Source organism: Durio zibethinus, chromosome 12 (genome assembly GCF_047325235.1).
Source record: "Durio zibethinus cultivar Kanyao isolate XHJ-2024 chromosome 12, ASM4732523v1, whole genome shotgun sequence".
NCBI classification, from domain to species: domain Eukaryota; kingdom Viridiplantae; phylum Streptophyta; class Magnoliopsida; order Malvales; family Malvaceae; genus Durio; species Durio zibethinus.
The window spans coordinates 25377078-25399121 of NC_143173.1; the positions used below are offsets into that span (position 1 = coordinate 25377078).

General features: G+C 33.1%; 2 pseudogenes across 2 annotated transcripts; one reads left to right on the top strand and one right to left on the bottom strand.

The window, feature by feature from the left end:
• Window positions 1-809: 809 nt before the first annotated feature.
• On the top strand, window positions 810-7274 carry LOC111296381 (uncharacterized; annotated as a pseudogene). The gene is made up of 15 exons (XR_016326188.1): window positions 810-847; window positions 1238-1337; window positions 1447-1574; window positions 1655-1808; window positions 1955-2064; window positions 2207-2290; window positions 2361-2409; window positions 2509-2600; window positions 3436-3571; window positions 3798-3877; window positions 3958-5312; window positions 5626-5733; window positions 5816-6455; window positions 6564-6661; window positions 6852-7274. The product of XR_016326188.1 is annotated as an uncharacterized LOC111296381 (transcript).
• A 7712-nt stretch (window positions 7275-14986) lies between these two features.
• On the bottom strand, window positions 14987-20438 carry LOC111297833 (APETALA2-like protein 3; annotated as a pseudogene). The gene is made up of 11 exons (XR_016326303.1): window positions 19695-20438; window positions 19403-19429; window positions 19256-19286; window positions 19077-19180; window positions 18863-18992; window positions 18583-18619; window positions 16814-16827; window positions 16605-16708; window positions 16372-16510; window positions 16157-16273; window positions 14987-15710 (listed from the first exon to the last, which is right to left on the bottom strand). The product of XR_016326303.1 is annotated as an APETALA2-like protein 3 (transcript).
• Between the last annotated feature and the right edge of the window lie 1606 nt (window positions 20439-22044).

Here is a 22044-nt window from a genome sequence, read left to right on the forward strand (position 1 = left end):
ATACATACATAAAAATTTATGTTCGGTTTAGTTTAAGAAAATATTTTTTGTTTTTATTTTTATTTTTATTTTCAAGAAAATTGTTTTCATTTTATACTTTTTGTTTTTTAAAAAATGTAAAAATAAGGAAATAAATAAAATATTTAATAATATTATTATGAATGGCATCTAAGTATAAATATAATAAATATATATTAATTAATGAATGACATCAAAAAATGTTTAAATATGATAACTAACAAAACACAAGAAAAAAAAATGTAAATCCGTTATTTTTACAATTGAAAATATCTTTTTTTTATTTTCATATTTCAAACTATTTTTATTTTTATTTTTTAAAAATTCATTTTCATTTTCAAATACCAAACACATTTTCACTAATATTTTCATTTTTCAAGAAAATAAAAACAGAAAATGACTTTATTTTTTGAAATCGAACACTATCTTATTTTTTAAAAAATTTTTATTAATAAAATAATATCATATGATTTATTAATATTATATAAAATATATAAAAATAAATAAATAAAAACTTTATTTTATGTACACACAACTTGAATTCACAGGTCAGCAAGAATCATGGGTAATTACAAAAGCCCAAGCCAGGAAAACTCTTAAAAAGCTGGACTGACGATAGGCTGGGGGAGGTGGTCGAGAAATGGGCCACATAGACGCCAAACAACCTTCAATTAACTGCAAAATCCAACTGGCTATTCCTATTCCATGGAAACAGGAAACATGAATCAATAATGCAAAAAAAAAAAGTGAAAAAGGGCTTAGCTGAGCTCTAAGTGAGCTGACTTTTTGGCTTGTTGACTTTGAAGCTTCACAACCACTCTTGCTACTGGTGAGCTTAACAGTTTATTAGTTTTGAATTGAAACAGTGAGTGGAAAAACCTAAAAGCTATAATCTTTAATAATCTTGCTGTAATTTTACTTATTATTGTTTCTTTTAATTATTGCTCTTATTTCTTGCTTAGAATGTTGTAGTTGGGGTATTGCTGCTGCTGTTATATTCATGCAAACCTGTTATCAATGAACTTAGTGATGTAATTGCTTCTTGAAAATGAAATAGTCAACTGAGTGCATTTGGACAATGCTGTGCTAAAATTACAGAGTGTGTAACTTTTTCAGCCCTTCGTGTTGTTGTCATTTATGAACATGAGATGATTGCCTCTAGAGATTGAGAAAGAAGCATTATTGATTCTTAATTTTATTGTTAATGTCTGTTTTTTAGGACAATCATGTGTGACAAGGGAGAAAAAACATGCCCATTATGTGCTGAGGAAATGGATTTGACTGATCAGCAACTGAAGCCTTGCAAATGTGGTTACGAGGTTTGATCACTATTCTTTGCCCACAGATGAACCAGGGGGAAAGGAAAATTGTTGCTTTTACTTCCCATTTGTACTGTGTTTCACTCTCTTGAATTGTCTTGATCTGCAGATATGTGTTTGGTGCTGGCATCACATAATGGAAATGGCTGAAAAGGACAACACTGAGGGTCGTTGCCCAGCCTGTCGTTCAACTTACGACAAAGAGAAAATTGTGGGAATGGCTGCAAACTGTGAAAGGTTGTTTTAATTTTTGGTTGTTAACTATTTGATGTATGCTTAATTGTGTATTGATGTTGATGATTGGATCTGCTGAACAGATTGGTGGCTGAAATTAATTCAGAACGGAAACAGAAATCACATAAGACAAAGCCTAAAGTATCTGAAGGAAGGATGCATCTTAGTAACATCAGAGTTATTAAGAGAAATCTGGTTTACATAATTGGATTGCCACTTGACCTTGCAAATGAAGATGTGGGTAGATTCCAGATTATTGTGTATCTTATTTTTGCTTATGTGTAGGTCTTGTATGCTGCTATTACATTTTCCTATAATTATTTTTTGTTTTTTAATGAGAAAACATTAAAGGTGCTTAGGCTAGATTTTCTCATTTCTGACAGCTTCTTCAATGAAGAGAGTGCTTTGGCCAGTATGGAAAGGTTCTGAAGGTGTTGATATCTAAAACAGCGAATGGTGTTATTCAACATTCATCAAACAATAGTTGTTGCGTGTAAGCTTGTTAGCCATTTCTTGAAAGTTCTTTAAACTTAGTTTGATTATCTATCTTTCTCTTTGTTCCTTGTCTTATTCTTCCTGCTTATGGTCTAATCAGTTTTTCTCTGCCTTGACATGCCTCTTTGCATACTTGTTAGGTATGTAACTTACTCAAAGGAGGAGGAAGCAGTTTGCTGCATTCAATCTGTGCACAGCTTTGTCTTAGAAGGTAGACCGTTGAGGTAAGTATGTATGTTTGTTCAGGTTTTATTTTTTATTGCCAGATGATGACTAGCTAAAGTTGTTTCACAGAGCATGTTTTGGAACCACCAAATATTGCCATGCATGGCTGAGAAATGTGGTAAGGAATATATTATCCATCTTTTGTTGAAGTTTTTCTTCACTAAGAAAAAAGAGACTTTATTTTGCTTGTAATCTGGTGAGTGCTTTATTGGTCCAGCCCTGCAACATTCCAGATTGCTTGTATTTGCATGATTTTGGCTCCCAAGAAGATAGTTTTAGCAAGGATGAAATAGTTTCAGCTTTTTCAAGGTATATGCTCTTTTATTAATATTTGCTTCATTCAGTGCTTGTGCATTTTAACAAGGATGAAATAGTTCCTTTTCAAGGCATATGCTCTTCTATCGATATTTGCCTGACTCAGTGCATTTGTGCCCGTGTTTGCATGTTTGTGCATTAGGCATGTGTTTGAATGTGCAGAAACAACTCAAAATTTTCCTATTTATCCTTTCTAGATCATTTTAAAGTTCAGCTTCACCCTTCATCATGTAATGATTGGATGCTTTCATATAATTTCTTACTGGTTTGAATAATTCTAACATTTCATTGAGTTTCTTCTCATGTGAAATTTGTTTATATCATAATTAGACGGTATTTTTATTCTAACTTTGAAAGGTGGTTTGTGTGCATTTTTAAAGTGTAAGGATTTTTTTAAGTGGACATGGATGATATACTAAAATCTAGATTTTATGCTTTGGATTGTATTTCCATTCGATAACTATATTAGTTTGCCCCATATGTGTGTGTATATATCTATCATCTATGTAATGACCCTCTAATTAATCTGTAGTTAAAGCTGATTTCCTCATTGATGATTTCACTTCCATCTCTTTTTTTTTTTATTGAACAAGAATATAGCACTTTATGCTTATGACACATTTTCCATATCCTGCAACTTGTGAGTGGGTAAAGCATTTCTAAGATTTTAGTGTTGACGTGTTTCTTCATTTGATTATATTTTTAAGCATTTACTCTTTCCCCAATTTAAATTATTATTTCTCCTGAAGCCCGCTGAGTTATGAGCTTTTATGCTCCTTATTAATAGCTTCTTTATATCATTCTAAATCAATTTGTTATGGTCATAAAGGAGCAGAGTGCAACAAACTATTGGTGCTTCAAATAATTTACATCGGCGTTCAGGAAATCTTTTACCTCCCCCTGTGGCTGAGTGCATCAGTAGCAGCATATTATCATCAGCCAAACCTGTTGCCAAAAGTTCAAATGTAAGATTCCATATAATATGTTCTATCCCAGCCCCAAAGATTGTATGCTTCTTATTTTTTGAACTGGGATAACTACATGATGGTGCCTTATAATATAATGTAAGTCAATAGCTGAGGTCATTGGTATTTGTACTAAAAATGTAATGGTGTGCATACTTGTGAATTAGGATTTATGCTGTGCATACTTTTGAATTATAATATAGTCAACTTGACCTCTTTCTATCAGAATATTGGAAACCAGAGTAGGGAATCTTGTGTGGATGGTGGCACCGGAAATTCTTCTGTACTACCTTCAGCAGCCTCATGGTATACAACATTTGATCTGTGCCATCCTAGATTGGTGTTCATGTTATGAGTTCTTATTTACTCTGCCTTTTGTGTATCAGGGTTATGCGTGTCTCTGCTAGTTTGTCACCAGTTCCAAATATGTCAGGTTCTCAAGGTACATTTTCAAATAATAAGCCTGATGCATTTGCTGGTCCCCATGTTTCTTCAGAAGTTGTAAACACCAAACAATCTACCCATGATGTTTGGAAAAGTGTGACAGCTGAAGAAACCAGTGAAATTCATCCCAATTGTGGAACGGAATTTTCTGAAGAGTATCCTGATAGTGATTACCAAGCTCGTATAGAAAATAGAAAATTAGACACTCTTTCAAATATGACTTCTGCCCCTGTAACTTGTGGGGACTGCATACTTGCACCAATAAACATCAAAAGCTCTATAAACTACTGTCCTGAATCATCCCATACTTCTGGTTCAGATGATGAAAATATTAATATTGATGGGGATTTTCAAGATTTATCGTCAATCTGCACCCTGGGTCACACTGAAAATGAGGAACCCGTTCCTATCATCGCTAACATTTCTGTTCCTACTCATACTTCATTCAGTGTGCCTAGATGTCTTAGCTTTCAGGAAGATATTGGTGAGCAGAATGTTTATGCCCCAAGCTTACCACTACAGAGTAGATCTATGACTACCGAGGACTTACTAGATTTGGATGATCAACAATTGAAGGGTCTTGGAAACATCTGCAATCTGCCTTCTGCATCTTGTTCAATTTCTTTGCAGCAGAGTTTGAATAAGTTGAGCAATAACTCTTGGCAGCAAGGCAAGATAAAACATCAAACCGATTGTCTTGCTCATTCCAGAATTGTACCCCTGCACGATCAAGTTTCTTTTCCATTGACCTCTGAGAACCTAGTCTCATCCAATGGGTTCCACAATAATATAGATGGTTGCGATGCTGACTTGGATAGGAGCTTTGACTATTCAAATAAGTTGGGATCAGGAAAAGGAAAATTTATTAATAATGTAGCTAATGTTGAGAATGACACCACTGCAGAGGTAGGAGAAGACAGCATAATCTCAAAAATCCTATCAATGGAGCTGGATCCATGGGAAGATTCATTTACTTCACCTGACAGTTTAGCTAAGTTGTTGAGACAAACTAAGGAAAAGCATGCTTCCATTAATCCTCCAAGTTTGCAAAAATTAACAGAAAACAATCAGTCCAGGTTCTTGTTTGCGAGACAGGTGGAATTTAGTAATCAAGCATCTCTTTTGGATGATTCACTTGGGAGTTTAATGGACTTGAATAAATGTTCTTCATATCATGATTTTAATGCAATCAATGATCTTTGCATTGAGAAATACCAGAATCCTTATTCATTCAACTTTCCTGAGGAGTCCAATAATCTTCTCAACAACCATACATTTGTGTCTTCTAAGCTTTCTGGTGAGTTTTATATGATTTATTATTCTTATGGGAGGGGATTGGGAGTTTGGAGGATAGGTGTTAGGTTGGATGAGGGTTTGTGTGCTTCTCTTCTTTGATCAATTGTTCTTTCTTGTTTTTCTGTTATGATATAGAGGTGACTAATTATCTTAGCAATATGTTTGGTGATGATGGTGATAGATGAGATATCATTTTGTAGAATTATAGTTAATTATTTTCACTTGTTCATCATACAGTGTCTGTAGGTAGCATGTGTACTGATATTTTATGTCTGTAACCGTTTTATTAATTTTTTTTTTTTTCATTTACACAGTTTCAAAACCTCCAGCTTCAGTCCCACCTGGATTTTCAGCTCCTAGTAAGGCAGCTCCTCCAGGGTTTTCAACTTCTGGAATTATGCACCTGGCTCTTGATAGTGCTGGTTTGTGTTTTTTCAACTTTCTTTTTTTTTTTTTGCTTTCCTATTTTTTGTTGACTATGTAACTGTTCTCTTTGCCATCCAGCAAGTCATTTGCTACAAACTTCTGAACCTCAAATTAAAAATATTGGCTGCTCTGGAGATGTTGAATTCGTTGACCCTGCAATACGTGAAGTTGGTAAAGGAGTTATGGTTACTGGGTACAATAAACCAGGCTTTGGCACAAGGACTTCAGCTCAACTGCAAAGCAGTTTTGACCATGATGCAAGGCTTCAGCTGCTGATGCAACAATCGCTTTATGCACATCAGAGCCTGCTATTCCAAGATCACTCATGGAATAGAATCTCTCAGCCTGATGATGCTTACAGCAGGTCACCTATGCTTCTGGGTCAATCCCCAGCATATCCTTTTTCATTCCCACAATCAACGATCCAACAGTTGAGAAATGCTCATGTGTTACCATAGGGGTAGCTGGAATGAAGATAGGGGTTTTAACGACCTGAGACTGCAAGAATTACTAAAGAATGAGGGTTTGGGATTTAACAAACTTACTCCTAGTTTTGAGGATCTGAGGTGTCAAGTTTCCAGTTCCAGCAATCTATATAACAGAGGTTTTGCCATGTGAGCAGTGGACTGTAGTTTGCTGTTGTATACTCAAATGCAGAAAGAGTTGAACAGTTTGGAGGGATTGGCGATTGTGGACTTCTTCTTTGTAGCAAGCCAAGGTTCTTTGCATTTGCAGACGTCTGTTTAGCTAAGGAGCAATATTTGTGCTTTATTCAGTCAGTTGAAAACTGCCTGCAACTAACAGATCTATTATTCTGTGCTTACAGGGTGCATTCTGGAGCTTGCTGCGGGTGGATTTTTGTTGTGCTTAAATAAGAGGTACACCTGTAGGACAAACCAGCATTCAAACCTTAAACCCTTTCGGGTATGTTTCAGCTTAATATCTCTTAGTTTAGTTGGGTTGCACACGTTTGTAGTCATAATTAGACATGCATCCCCCCGATATCTTGCAGCTTTCTTCCTCTGAAGGGAAAAAAAATGGCATGCAAGTTTAGTATTTTCCAAAAATTTTACTAGTATGTAGCCATTTGGTTTGACCTGCTTTGCATTTGCAGGTAAACCTGGGCCACTGGTCTCAACCGTGCAACTCTGGCAGTTTTGGGAATCTGATTGATGACTAGTGTACGCAGAGAGGAATATCACAGATACACAGTTGAAAAGGAGAATTCAAAGTGACTTTTGGCAACGACATTCCTATTCGAGTCCTTCCATCAATTCATCCATCCAATTTCAACACAAACCCACTGTCCCCAATGGAGCCAGCCCATGGTCGCAGTAGTAGCTAGCTTGTAGGGGTCGAGTTCTAGTCTGTTATCCTATATGAACCATTTCGACATGGAAGTGGCCCAGCCAGACCTGATGGTTTGGTACTTCGGTTTCATGAAAAATCTACTAAAGGTTATAATCCTGCTGCATGTGTACGTTTCAGGCTTACGCCACATATTATAATTAATAAATACTATTATCATTTATTTATATATACATTGTCTGTTGTCACCCCAAAATATTCCTGTGATGGGCCTCAATGTTATGCACGTACTATTGGAAACCCTATATGGGCTTTGGGTAGCGAATCATATTTTTCTTCCACCAAGTTTCAAACTTGGGGGAAACCTAAAACTACAAGGCAAGTATTAGGCCAAACCGTCATAATATCAGCCGAAACCCAAGCCCTAAATCCAGAAATTTCCGTGTTTCAGAGTTATATGTATAGTTTGGAGAGAGAAATACTATAGCATATATTTTAATTATTGGTCCTTTTTATGGCACTGCACATGGCTCAAACAGATAAAAAAAAGTTAGCATGTAGTTGGAAGGAAATATCAGACTTGTAGCTGTGAAAACAGGGTCGACCATGTGGGTCATGTTTCTGCGTTGGACGGTGAAGGTGGAAGTTGTAAACTCTCTCTCCTTTCCTATCCTATTCCTGTATACTAACTAGATAGATGGCTTCTTCATCCTAAATACAAAAACAGAAGGGTAGTGGCCCTAAGGCAGGCCCCCAGGGAGAAAAGGAAATCCTGGAGATGCATGGCAATTTCAAAAAGACATTAAACAAAAGCAACACATGCTTTGAAATTTTGCATGATCAAGAAAATCCCATCTCTAGCTACCGGGTAGGTTTTCAGGAATGGAACATGGAAATGAAATGAAAGGAAATGGACCAAACCTATGATTAATATCTAGCTTTCTCAAACAAATAGACAATTTGTTTGCCTCTTGGAAAACAAAATAACGAGAGAGAGAGCAGTTGGCAGCATATTTATGGATTGGGGGTCATTTTTACATCAGTTTGTTCCCCACTTGCCTGTTCCAAATATGAAAAATATCAAAGAGCATTTGATGCAAAAAGGGCAATGGTAAGAGTGGGAAGATATAAGTGGATGTTGATATTGAATGTTTAGTTTAAATTGGTATAGTCATTGTCAGTGGAAGATATACAAGGGACAGGTTCACTGGTTCAGGCAAAATATAAATCCAACCACAGCTGTTTTCTTCACTTGTAATCTTTAATAACATGCTAAATATTTGCATGTAAAAGCACAGCGCGTTTAAAATCATTTGGTCACTTGCTATTTTTGGCCCTGTGGCTAGGGGTGTAATCGAGTCGAGTCGAGCCGATACAATGATAAGCTCGAGCTCGACTCTAAACTTGCTACTCGATACGCGGCTCAAACTCGATTGAGTTTCAATTTCTTAGCTCAAGCTCGATTTGTGATCGAAATTGAGCTATTCGAGTTCGCTGGATTAAGCTCGATTAATATATATAAAAAAAGCTCGATTTTTATACTCGAAAAAAATTCGATTATTTGTGCTCGAGCTCGAGATCTTTTACAACTAATTTTTATCAAACCTAATAAATATTATATTTTCAAGATAACAACAATAATAATAACAACAACAACAATAATAATAATAAAAACTTACACAACAATCAAATTCAAGCAAATAAAAGTCTCATTAAATGATTCAAATACAACACACAAATATAAGACATAATGAAACTTAGAAATTAAAATCCTAATTGAAAGATATTAAATATCCAAGCAAATAAGTTCACAAATAAGTTACAACAAACCAACAACAATACATATGCTGCCTTCACAATATTATGTCTTCAAATGAACATTGGGCTATATTGTTTTTCAATAAACCTACACAAAAGAATAATTACAAAACAAAGAAATTATAATTAACAATAAGAATAACGGTAAAAGTACCCATGTAAGAAAAAGATTGTAATATTATTACAATGATCAATAACTTTAAAATTTTAACATTAGCATCAACATGGATTTTATCTTGTCAATTGTCTTATAATCAGAGCAAAAAAATATAAACAGTATCTTGTCAATTACCTTAACATGAGTTTCTATCATTAGTTAACCTATGATTCGTAAACTATAATGCAAAAGCTTAATCTAGACTAGTTACCACCTATTTTTCTTTAGTAATGTTGTGACAAATTAAAGGTATTTAATAATAATATTTTATACCTGTATAGAAGACATTAGATATCTTCACTTTAGGAGATTTTGAGTGCAATCTCAATTGATTTCTTCTCTTTCTATATAAATAAAGTAAAGAAAAATAATAGTTAAAAATTAGATTAAAGCAATGATAGTCACCCAATAACAAAATAATAATAAAAAAAACTCACTTTGTTCTTCTTCTTCACTCCATGAAGATTCCGACACCAATCTCCTCCACAAAGTAATGCTTGCACTGTGTCAGGAGATAAATAAGCACGATAAGTATCAATAACTCTACCTCATGTACTAAAGATAGCTTCTGAAGCCACTGTAGTGATAGGAATAGCAAGTATATCCCGAGCTATCTTGGATAAAATACGATACTTCAAAGTGCTCGCTTTCCACTATTCCAAAGCATCAAACTTAGTGGAATCTCTTTCACAGATAAAACAGCCCTCAACTAGGTAGACATCTAAATCAGATTGTTGTGGTTGAGCAGTTTCAATTGATTTTACATAATTTACAAATTCAAACCAACCAGAAGAATAAGCTTCTATATTCATACCACTAATACCATTATCATGCACTTGAGTTTCAGCACTATGCTCATTGCCAAATTGATACTCACGAGCATATTCATCATAAATCTCATAAAAAGCATCTCGAACTTTAGCAATATTTTTTCTTGCTTCTCTATCAGGGAACATTTGAGGAAAGCAAAACTCAATCACCCTCATTTTGCACCTTGGATCCAAGATTGCTGCTATAGCCATCAACAAATTACATTCTCCCTAATACTTATCAAATTTACTCTTTATCTTACGAACCATCGCTTGAACAAATTCATTTTCATCATTCATCTTTTTATCCAACAACACTTTCACACGATAAACTTCATTCAAAAATAGGTTTGAAGTTGGATAATCACTTCCAGAGATGATTTTAATCGTTGAATTAAAAACTTTTAAAATCTCACAAATTTTTTCCACCTTTTTTCAATCTTCATGACTTGGACAACATTCATAATGAGATTCTCGTTCTTTGAGTCTCGAAAACACTTCTTTGAATTTGATTGCAATCGACAACATCTCGAATGTCGAATTCCAACGTGTTTTACAATCGAGAATGAGTTTCCTATAAGGTAACTGTAATTGCTATACTATGTCAGAAAATGAGTTAAGTCTTGCCTCATTTTGATTAATAAAATTGACACTTTCATGAACATCACCAATCACATTTTTAATCTCAGAAAGGCTATCTTGAACCATAAGATTTAAGATATACGCACAACACCGAACATGAAATAATTTTCCTCCACAAAGCAACATTTTATTTCTTGAAAAAGTGTTTTTAAGAATTTTAATTGCCACATCATTGCTTGAAGCATTGTCCACAGAAAGTGTAAACACCTTGTTTTCAATTCCCTATTCCTTTAAACACTTAAAAATACAATCAGCAATCTCAACATCGCGACGAGGATGAGGTATGTGAACAAAGCTAATAACACGTTTTTGTAATCTCCAATTAGAATCTACAAAGTGTTGTAAGAACCATGTACTCAATCTTTTGATTACTTGATTTTCATAAATCTGTTGTCAAACTAATTTTGCTGGCAGTCTTCAACAATGCCTTTAATTTCTTCTTTTCTGCTTTATAAACTTACATGCAATTTTTTTTAATAGTATTACGTGATACCTCTTCCCATTCAGACATCTCACGTTTTTGCATCATGTTAAAACCTTCTTCTTCTATAATAAAAAAAAAGGATGCTCGTGCATAAGTATCAAATGTGCAACTACTTCTCTCATCTTTACCATATCAAACTTGCCATCTGTGAGAGCAGGTAGTATCTGTACATCACCACATGTGTTTATTGGCTGAAAGTTGATCATTTGTTATTGATTTTGAAAAAATTTTCTCTTAACACAAGTTATCAAGTGCTTCTTAAATTGAGTTGTACTTTTACTTACATTTATTGCTAGCTTCTTCTTGCAATGGACACACTTTTTTTTTTTGAAACCATCAGAAAGAGTGACTTCTTTGAATTCTAACCAAATAGCAGATGTCTTTTACCTCTTTTTCTCATTACTTTCTTCACACTCTTCAGAGTCAGCATCATCACATTCTCTATCATTGGCATTAATGACTGGTGTTTTATCTGTGTTACCATTAGTAGCATCTAAAGCTTCATTCATTGAATCATTATCATCATCTGACACAATTCGACTAGTAAAAGAATTTATTATCGGCTGAACTGATATAGAAGAGATATCTGGTATGGTTGATGACATGTTTAGTTCCCTATAACAAAAAAAAAGAAGATAAATCAAAACAATAATTTAATTTTGGGATCAAACAATAATGCAAAAAAGTTGTTAGAAACATGTGCAGTAAATTCTATTGTCAGAAACATGCTAAACAAGTTGCAAGAACAAATTATTGGAAGAGTATAAAATTTTATTATTTGAAAAAATATACTAATATTGTAGGAATTTTAACAAATTTAAGATTACCTACTTCGATAATAATTTCAATTTCTTAAAATGAATATTTCTTATTAATTTTTACAATTATACATGCCTATTTAGTATTTATATAACATTAACTCGATCTCATTAGAAATAAGTGTCATGTTATATTCTAACAAATCTAATATGCATAAAGAAGAAAAGTATTCACATTAAACAGTCCCCAATAAACTAGTGATGAACTATATGGAAGCTCAAATTATGATTATGACTAAAAAAAATAAAGCCAATGACCCTTTTTTTTTGTTAAATAATATGAACCATCCAAAAGTTTTTTCTACTGATAAAGCTTATTGTGCAAGTCTTGAAGTGGCCCAAATTCAATTACTTTCTTGCTAATAATACAGAGACTTTTGGTTTACAAAATTCAGTATTTAAATGTAACTTCACAAAGAACATACTACTTTTCACAAGTTTGCAACAAAAATAAAAATATAATGTGATAGTGTTTGACAAACAAATCAGAATTGAGAAGATCAATACTAACAAATAGCTATAACACCTTGCCTCTTTCATTGTTGTTCTCGATCTGCATCCCCACAATATTCATAAGGATATTTAATTTAGGCATTCATAAGGGTATTTAATTTAGGCATTCTTATTTAAACCACCTTTTAGCATGAATTGGAAGCCTAACATAAAAACATTTAATAAAAAAATGGCCTTCAAAAAATATGTCATGGAAAAATATCCCATACTTTTTTTAAGATTAAGAAAAAAGGTCCCCCATACTTTTATCAGTTGCCTGTAGTAGGGAAAGCAGCTAAGATAGAGAGAGCAGTTCCCCCTTAAAGTCCTTTATGGATTTAGAGTCGGGAATAGAGCAGTGGCTTAGATTCCCTGATCGAGTAATGGGGTTTGTTTTTCTCTCGTTCACGTTGAGGGATTGGGTTCTGTTCAAGCTACTGCGAAAGAATTCGTCGAAGGGGTAGAATGAGCTTACCTTTTAAAGAGAGGAGAAAGGGTTACGTTGAGGGATCGGGTTCTGTTCAAGCTACTGCAAAAGAATTCGTCTAAGGGGTGGAACGAGCTTACCTTTTAGAGAGAGGAAAAAGGGTTTTTTTATAGATAACATTTCAATATGATGAAGCGATACCTGATGAACCCATCAATACTGGTTTCATCAAAACCGAAAAGGTCTCTTCTTTCTCATAGCCTTGCCCTAGTGGGAATCTCAGATGTGAAATCCCAAATTTTCATGAAGATATTTGAAAAGGCTCTAACAGAATGTTTTGATAAACAAAAATGCAGCACAAGATAACTCTGTAAAACTATAACTATAGGACAAATCAAACACAAGAATGGCAACACGCAGAAAAGCATTTACTGTGTAAAAGGGCAGCACGCAACAGCTTGTTCCAACTCTGATTTGTCTTGGATTTGAGTTGGTTTTGGTCTAAGTAAGCTTGGAAGACAATGGAGTGGGACTCGGGAAGAAAAGGCGTCGCAAGGGTCTTTTGGTGAGTGAGAGAGATGGGGAGAAAGATTGAAGGAGAAGAGAGAAAGAAAGAAAATAAAATTTTAGGGTTTTTTAAGTTAGGGGTAAAAAAGTAATTTTATAAATAAAATAATAAAAATAAATATATAATAAAAAAGCTCGATTAGGTTCGCGAGCTATTCGAGCCGAGTATTAATATGCTCAAATTCGGTTCGATAAGTCGAGCTACTCGAGCTCGAGCTCGATTCGACAATTATTGAATCGAATTCGAATTTTAATCGAGTCAAATCCGAGTAGCTTGCGAGTACTAATGTATCATTTACACCCCTACCTATGGCCAATCGATCTTTTTCTTTTTTTTTTTAATTTTTTTATCATCTTTTTTTTAATCAAAATACTTTTTACCTTTTATAATTTAATTTTTATTATTTTCTATCTTGATTTTTATTTTTTTATTTTGATATTTATTTAAAAATTGTGAAATAATTTTATTACTTTAATATAATAAAAAATGTTATTTGATTAATTATTAATTATTATTATTTATTAACAAAATTAATTTTTAATATGAAAATAACTTAATTAATTTTTAATAATTTATTAATTTTATAAATTTAAAACTGAATATATAAAATATGAATTTAGTAGTCATAAAGAAACAAGTACTAATATAATTTAGTTAAATTGTGAGATAATGTCGAAAAATAATTATTTTTTATATTTGAGATAAATTAATTAGAGTGATACTAAGATAAAAAGTGATGTAAACTATAAGATTTAAGTAAGATGAATGAGATGGTGAAATGCGTTGAATGTGTTGTTTAATTGCAACATAATTTTAAAATTAAATATGAAATTGTATAAAATAATTTTAAGACCTGCATTGCCATATCGGACTAAATGTTGGACTATTAAAAAATAATAAGGAGAAAATAAACATAACTAAAATTAAAATGCTTAGATAGATGTATATTAAGACTAAAAGAAACAAAATAAAAAATAAAAATATTCAAGAAAAATTAAAAATAATTTGAATTGAGAAAAAGAAAAGAAGAGATTGTTTGAGATTATTTGAACATATAAAATGTAAACCTATTTATGCAATAATTAAGAGAAATGAGCTTTTGAATTTGAAAAATAACAAAACTTTTAAAGATAAGATCCAAAAAAGTGAATGCAAATAATAAAAAATAATATAAACATTAAAGAAGCAGATTGAAATGCTGTCTTTGATAAAAATAAATGATAAAAAGATTCAAAATTAAGACCTAACATAATTTTTTTTTTTTTACCTTTCGTACAATCAACTTCAAAATTATGAGATTTAACGTTTAATTTAATATTATTGTATTTATTAATTTTATAACTATTAAATAATTTAAAAATATTTAAATATATAATTTTTAATATAATATTTCTTAAGATAATTTACTTCGCTGTCATTATTACTTTTACATTCAAATACATCTCTAACCATTGATTTTAATTTCATCCTAATAATTAATCTTACGTCTACATTTATTTATTTTTAATCTCAACCATTTATCCAAATAAAAAGATTCATAAAGACAAAATGGGGTGAGCAGTTCAATCCACAAGATAAATGCTCTCCTCTAGAACTACAAGGGTAGCGTCTAAGAACCAATGTGGAAACGGCCAAAGGAATTTGGCAACCTACAAAAAATTTATAGAATTTAATAAAAATTAAAAAATATGTTATGTTTGACATATTAACTTAAATTTGATCCGATAGTTTTTATATTTTACGTACATTTAACATCAAACAGAAATAATATAAATATAGAAATGCCAAGTACACCAAGAATAAATGAAAGCAAAGTGAAGCAGCAGCAGTATGAGAATTGGGCCAGAAGCACCAGCTGGCAAACTGGAACGGAGAACAAGAGATACGGATATATGTTTGATTTTATACGGAACTTGAAAGGCCCTGCTCGAATAACCAAAGCCTCCAACTATTATTACGATGAAGGTACACCAGGCTTTTCACGCTTTCTTTCCTTTTCTCGTAATCCAAACAACTTTTTAAGGCCCAATGTATGAACTCACCAATTTTACATGTGACTATGGCTTGGTGGTACTTTCATTTTATTCTTTCAACCAAAAAAAATTAAAATGAAGCAGCAGTAAATAGGATTAGGCCTCTAATTCTTTTTTCATAGATTGCCTACCAAACTATTACCTCCATTCTGTAGGGAAGAAATGAGACAGTGGCAAATTCTACCTTTCAGCTCCTGCCGTTGAAATGGGAGATGTTGATCACTGGAGGATAATGGTTGTGGATGCGCAAAGTTGGCCAGCGGCAGCTGATGCAGAAGTAATTGTTGAAGATGAGAATCCTGATGATGCTGCAGTAGGAAAGAGTGACACTGGATTTGTCCCACCATAAGGGCCTTGGATTTGCCATGCCCAGTTTGGTGAGGAATCTACTTCTATCCTCTTCTCTCTTGCTCTTTCCTGCAAATAGCAAAGGAAATTAAATCATAAATTATCCTATCATACATAATTCATTGTCAAGAAATAAAAAAAGAAAAAACTATCACTGATCATTAATACTACTATTCTATTTTGATGATATGACACTCATCAAAATATTGCATGAAACCTACAACACAAGATTGTTGTTTCGATTACAGAAAAAAAAAAAAAAAACCCTTTCTGTGGGTAAAAAATAGTTTTGCTTCAAACTTATCACTTGTGTTTTCATATTAGTTCATTGCCAATGGAAATAATTATGTAAGAGGGAAGAAGAGTCAAGAATTAAATGTAATTACATTATTCACCAGCATTATAAAAATTAATTCACAGGGACAAGAATGAGACAACCCACTACATTCAAAAAGCAAAGTTCATGTTCATGGTCAAACAATTACATAGGCTAACCAAAGAAATGTGGAGCTTACCCTATAAACCTGAAAGAAACAAGGATTTGCACCATTCCAGTTTGGAAAGTGCTTGAATGCCATTGCCTGGCCAACAATTGGTTGAAACCTCATTGATGATGGAGCAGGGTTCTCAATCTGAAAAGGGAGAATATAGATTTTTAAGTAACTAAATGCCATCTTCAATCAGAAAGCTGAATTAAACTTTAAGGATTTGAAATCTTGAATGGCATTACCCTTGCTCCCCTCTCAACTGGCAGGCCATCACAGCCATGCTGGAAAGCAAAGTTACTTGAATTGTCATTCTCCATTTTAGAGGTTCAGATGTATAGGGGGATGCAATGCCCAAATTCAGGTCAAGATCTTCATTCATATCTGTAACAAGAGGGTTCCCAATTCACTGTACACTGACACCAAAAATTTGCTTATAGATACATCCAGATGACAAATTTCTAAACACAATTAGTACCTCCATTCTCAGATAGGGAGATTAGCTCCCCCTCATATGTGCTTGGGTCAAAGTTGGTGACTGCTTCTCTTCTGTTACATTTTATAGCAGCCTTGTCATAAGCCCTGAGTTTCAGAGAATAACAAAACAGATAAGGAGAATTGGAAGTCAAACTGGTTTAGAATTCAATCAATTGGTGGTATTACAGATAGAATTCATGATCTAACGACCTTGCTGCTTCTATCTAGCCATCGAATAGCTTAAGCGGAGATTTAAATAGCGATTATGATCACGTTTTCAGTCGTATCGTCTTTATTGTATTTTCGGATATAACGGAGATCATTACGGTCATCAAAATCATTACAGTCGTAAAATTTTTTTAATTTTGCACAATTTATTATAAAATATAATAATAATAATAATAATAACTCTTATTTAATGATTTTTAAAATAGTTTATCATACTATATTTAAAAAAAAAAAATTATTCACAATTTTAGCTAGATTATAATAAAACATTCATATTTAGTTTAACAACAAAATTTTGTTTGAGCCAAGTTCATATTTAATATTAATTACAAAATTAAATGTTGTGGTGGCATGCTTGCTATTTTGTATAAAAACAAAATAAACTTATATTTAAAAATATTAATGTTATTTATTCCATCATTAAAAATTGAATTTACATTAAATTTTTTAATTTTTAATCTTAAGAGTAATAGATCATAAAATACTAAATTTATTAAGTAATTTAATCTTTTTAATATATTAATTTATGTAAAAAAATTTTTATCACAAATTACTTTCAATGTATTATATAATAAATAAAATATTCAATAATTACACAAAAATAAAAATAAATTAATTAGAATTAATTTAATAATAAAAGAATTGACAACAATATAAATATAAAAACAATAAACAAATTATTAAATTTTAAATATAAAGTTATAAATTAATAAATAAAAAATCAAAATATAACATTTAATTTTAATTATTTTTCATTTAACTTATACAAAAAAATTTACTAAAATTTTTCATCTAAAATTTTTATATATTTCATATTAAATTATTAAATTGTTAATTTTTTTCAATTATAAAATTTTAATTCCTCTAACTAAATTTTATCTAAATAAATTTTAAAAATTACAAAATTTTTAATTTATATTTTAATAAAATTAATTATATAATTAAATAAAAATCATTCACCCCTACCCTATCCCTCAATGCACCTTACCCCACCTCCCATTCTACCCCCAACGCACCCCACACTACCTAATCCCACCCCAGTCCCCCACCCACTATTCCATTATGAGATAAAGCTAAACACTTCTTATTCTCTTATTCTCTTTCAAACAGCCCTCCAAAATTTTCTCTATTCCTCTTCAAAATTTTTTCATCAAAATTTTTTCATGTCTTCGATCTCTCAAATTAATTCAATCAATGTCTTTTTTTTTCATCTCTCTCTCATGTATCGTCATATCTCTCACTAGATTCTCACAAACATAAATATCAATATTATTTTACAAAAATTTTACAAAACAAATAGATAATTTATTTTTTCTTACTTTTATTTTATTTTAATTATTAATTGAAGATTTAAAGCTAATTTAAATTTGGATAATTATCAATTGAATAATTAATAGTTAATACTATTTTTAAAAATTTTTTAGACGAATTTTAAAACTGAAAAAAGAATATGAGAATGAGATTGTCCAATTGAATTTTTTTTTGTTTTGATTTTTGTTTTGATTTTTACTTTTGTAATCTTAATTATTTTATTCTGATTTTTGAAAATATTGACAGTTGAAACTTGAAAAAAAAAAAATTTATAATTTATATTAATAAAAAGATGAGATAACGATTATTTTTTGTTGCATCATTTTTTAATGACCGTTACAGATCGTTTAGAGTGATTAAATTTTTTAATTGTATTTTTTTCGATAACGAAGATAGGTGATTACGTTATTTTAATTTCGCGATGATTATTTTGCTATAGCATTACTATTTGAATCTCTGAGTCCAAGATATACATACCTGCAGGAAAGGAATGCATACTAATGCAATAAAAACCAAGTTTCCAGCAGTTACCGCGAACCAATTCATTCATGATTCAACTTCTTAGTTTACCGTCACTACTTTAAAACAACATGTAAAAACCAATATACTACTATTTTGGATACATAAAATTTATACAAAATAACAGAACTAAAACAAATTGTTACTAAATATATTAACAGGAAAACAAAATTGGTCATAAATAAGCAAAAGGGTGCTTACTTCTTGCCAAGAAATTGCCCCATTTGATCTTCCCCTAGGCCGCATTTGTGCAATGTAACTCCCCTGTATTTGGAACTACCTCTTGAAAAACCAGTGCCATGCCTACGCAGGATTTGCACAAATTCCTCATCTACAAAACCAAAAAAAAAAAAAAAACTTTAAATTAAATTTATTGTATCATTTTCAAAAGCGTAAATTAAATTCAATAAATCACATCTCAAATTCCCAACCTGCTTAATATCATCTTCGAAATCACTAACGTTAAAATTAATATCCGCATCGACTCCTCGGAACTTGATTGCAGCTCGATCGTATGCCCTGTCAAACCCCCCAAAACCCCCTAATTTGAACATTTATTCTGAAAATAACCTTGACAAATATGAGAAAATTTACCTTGCTGCAGCATGAGCTGTGTCAAATCCCCCTGTAAAAGGTCAAAAACAGCCAGATTTTCACAGATTAAAATTAAAACCACAGTTATCAGCTTCTGAAAAAGGGAAAAAAAAAAAAGGAAACGATCAAGGATTGAACCCTCCTCACCCAAGTATAATTGTTTCCCACAATCCCGACATGAATGTAAAAGAAAGAAAGAAAGAAAAACAGGCAATGAGAAAGAAGCAAAAGAAAACAAGTCTAAACACTAAAATTAAGCAAATTTAATGCAAAAATAATATTTATTTATTATTATATTCTGTAAAATATTTATAAAAAATATAAATATATTTTATTCATTATTATTAAAAGTTTAAATTATATTTTTAAAATATTTTTTATATTAAATTCGTATTATATTATTGTTTCGTTTTTTGGATTTTCCTTCTAAAAACTAACCAAATATGAGATTCCCAGCGCCCGGTTCGACGATAAAACGTGACGCCACGATATTGAGAACTTTTGGAGCGGGGCCCACGTCGACTCTTCTTCACTTGCTGCCTTAACTGTACCTACTGGGCTACGATCCTCTGCTCCGACGTTTGGCGGTACCCGCCGAGATCCAGCCATTCCTTTAGTGACGATCCTGTTGACTTTTCCGCATCTCCCCTCACGTCGACCGGGAAAAGAGGGATGGTCCTGTCGATGTTTTCCGCTTCTTCTTGGGCGGTTTTGAGGTTGCCGAAGGAGTAAGCCACAGTGGCCGTGGCAGCGGCGTTGGAGGAAAAGTCATCGTCGCCGAAGGTGGTAGCGGTGTCGGTGTTGACAAATGAAGAACCGAAGCTCCCGGAACTTTCCATTTGGTTATTATTACAACCAGAAAAGTCAAGAAGATTCCCTCCCGCCATCTCCACTGAATCATCGCGGCCCGAAATAACACTCAAGTTAAGATCCAGCATCATAACTAAGCTAAAAAAGAAAAAGAAAATTAAAACTGAAATGGAAAACAAAATAGGATTTCAACTTCAAGGTTACATATATATATATATATATGTGTGCGCGCGTGTGTTTGTTGGGGAGGGTGGATTGAGGGAAGGAAGTAGCTATCAAGGTTACATTATTTATATATATATATATATATATATATATATAATGAAAGAAAGAAAAGGTTATAAAAGAGAAGAGATTTTAGTTGAGAAATAATGAGGAAAACGAAAAGGTTTCAAAGCTGGTAATCCAGTGTTAGGTTAGCGGTTAGCGCTAGTGTCACAGGTTTCGACGTTATACTCAAAATTCGTACGATCTTACGCTTGAAATCTTTTATTTTATGTTTAAATAAGCTTAAAATACAAGCACACGGATATTAAAATAATGAGAAAAATTGATTACTTAAGTTAAGAGAAACAGAATAACAAGGTAGAATGTTAGAATATGCTATGTATTCACTAAAACAGAAATATTTGATGGTGTACAAATTAGGGTAGAGCAACCCTCTATTTATAGTTGAGGCTTCAACTTACACTTAATGGTAATATCCGTAGAATAAAGGCTAAAATCAAAAGATTATACAGATTACAATCAATCAGGATTCTAACTCCTGATTTTTAAGGTCAATCAAATCTGTCAGGAGGCTCCTGCTGATCTTGTAAGATTCCATAAACTTCACTTACTTAGGGTCACTGGGGTATAAAAAGGTTCACACCACTTCTCCCTTGTGAGGTATCTTTTGTAAGACAAAACCATGAGGCTAGGGAGTCAGAGCGGACAATACCTTACAAGAATGTGAACCGTGACAGTCAGGCTGATCCTGGACGCCAGATGAGTGGATGCTTGGGTCCCGGAGCCCCGCGGGTTTGGAGCTTAAGTATCGACCCGTGATAAGTGATATCAGAGCTAGCCCTAAACCATTCGACCCACGCTAAGCGCCTCGAGAGAGGTAGGCAGGGTGGCCAACCTTCATTCCAAGGACGTCACGAGGTTGGGTGAAAGAGAATGTTACGGACCTAAAGAAGAGTCTTGAATCCCACATCAAACATAATAGGAGAGTCACTGGGGTATAAAAGGGTTCACACCACTTCTCTCTTGTGAGGCACCTTTTGTAAGACAAAATCGTGAGGTCAGGGGAGTTAGAACGGACAATACCTCACAAGGGTATGAATCATGACGGTCAAGTTGATCCAGGACGCCGGATGAGTGGATGCTTGGGTCTCGGAACCGTGCTGGTTCGAAGCTTAAGTCTCAACCTGCCGTTCGACCCACGCTAAGCGCCTCGAGGGAGGTAGGCAGGGTGGCCAGCCTTCGTGACAAAAGCGTCACAAAGTTGAGTGGGAGAAAATGTCACGGACCTAAGGGAATCCCACATCGAACATAATAGGAGAGTCACTGGGGTATAAAAGGGTTCACACCACTTCTTTCTTGTGAATTGTCATAAAGTTGAGTGGGAGAAAATGTCACGGACCTAAGGGAATCTCACATCGAACATAATAAGAGAGTTACTGGGGTATAAAAGGGTTCACACTACTTCTCTCTTGTGAAGCACCTTTTGTAGGATAAAATCGTAAGGTCAGGGGTGTCAGAACGGACAATACCTCACAAGATTATGAATCATGACAGTCAGATTGATCCAAGACGTCGGATGAATAGATACTTGAGTCCCAAAATCGTACGAATTCAAAACTTAAGTCTCGACTCGTTACACTAGCACTAGACTTGTTACACTAGCACTAGCCATATACTAAGCCACTGTTGCCATAGAACCGCCCTCACCCTCCATCGTCTCCCCCCAATTCAACAAGTGTCGCTGGTTGGGA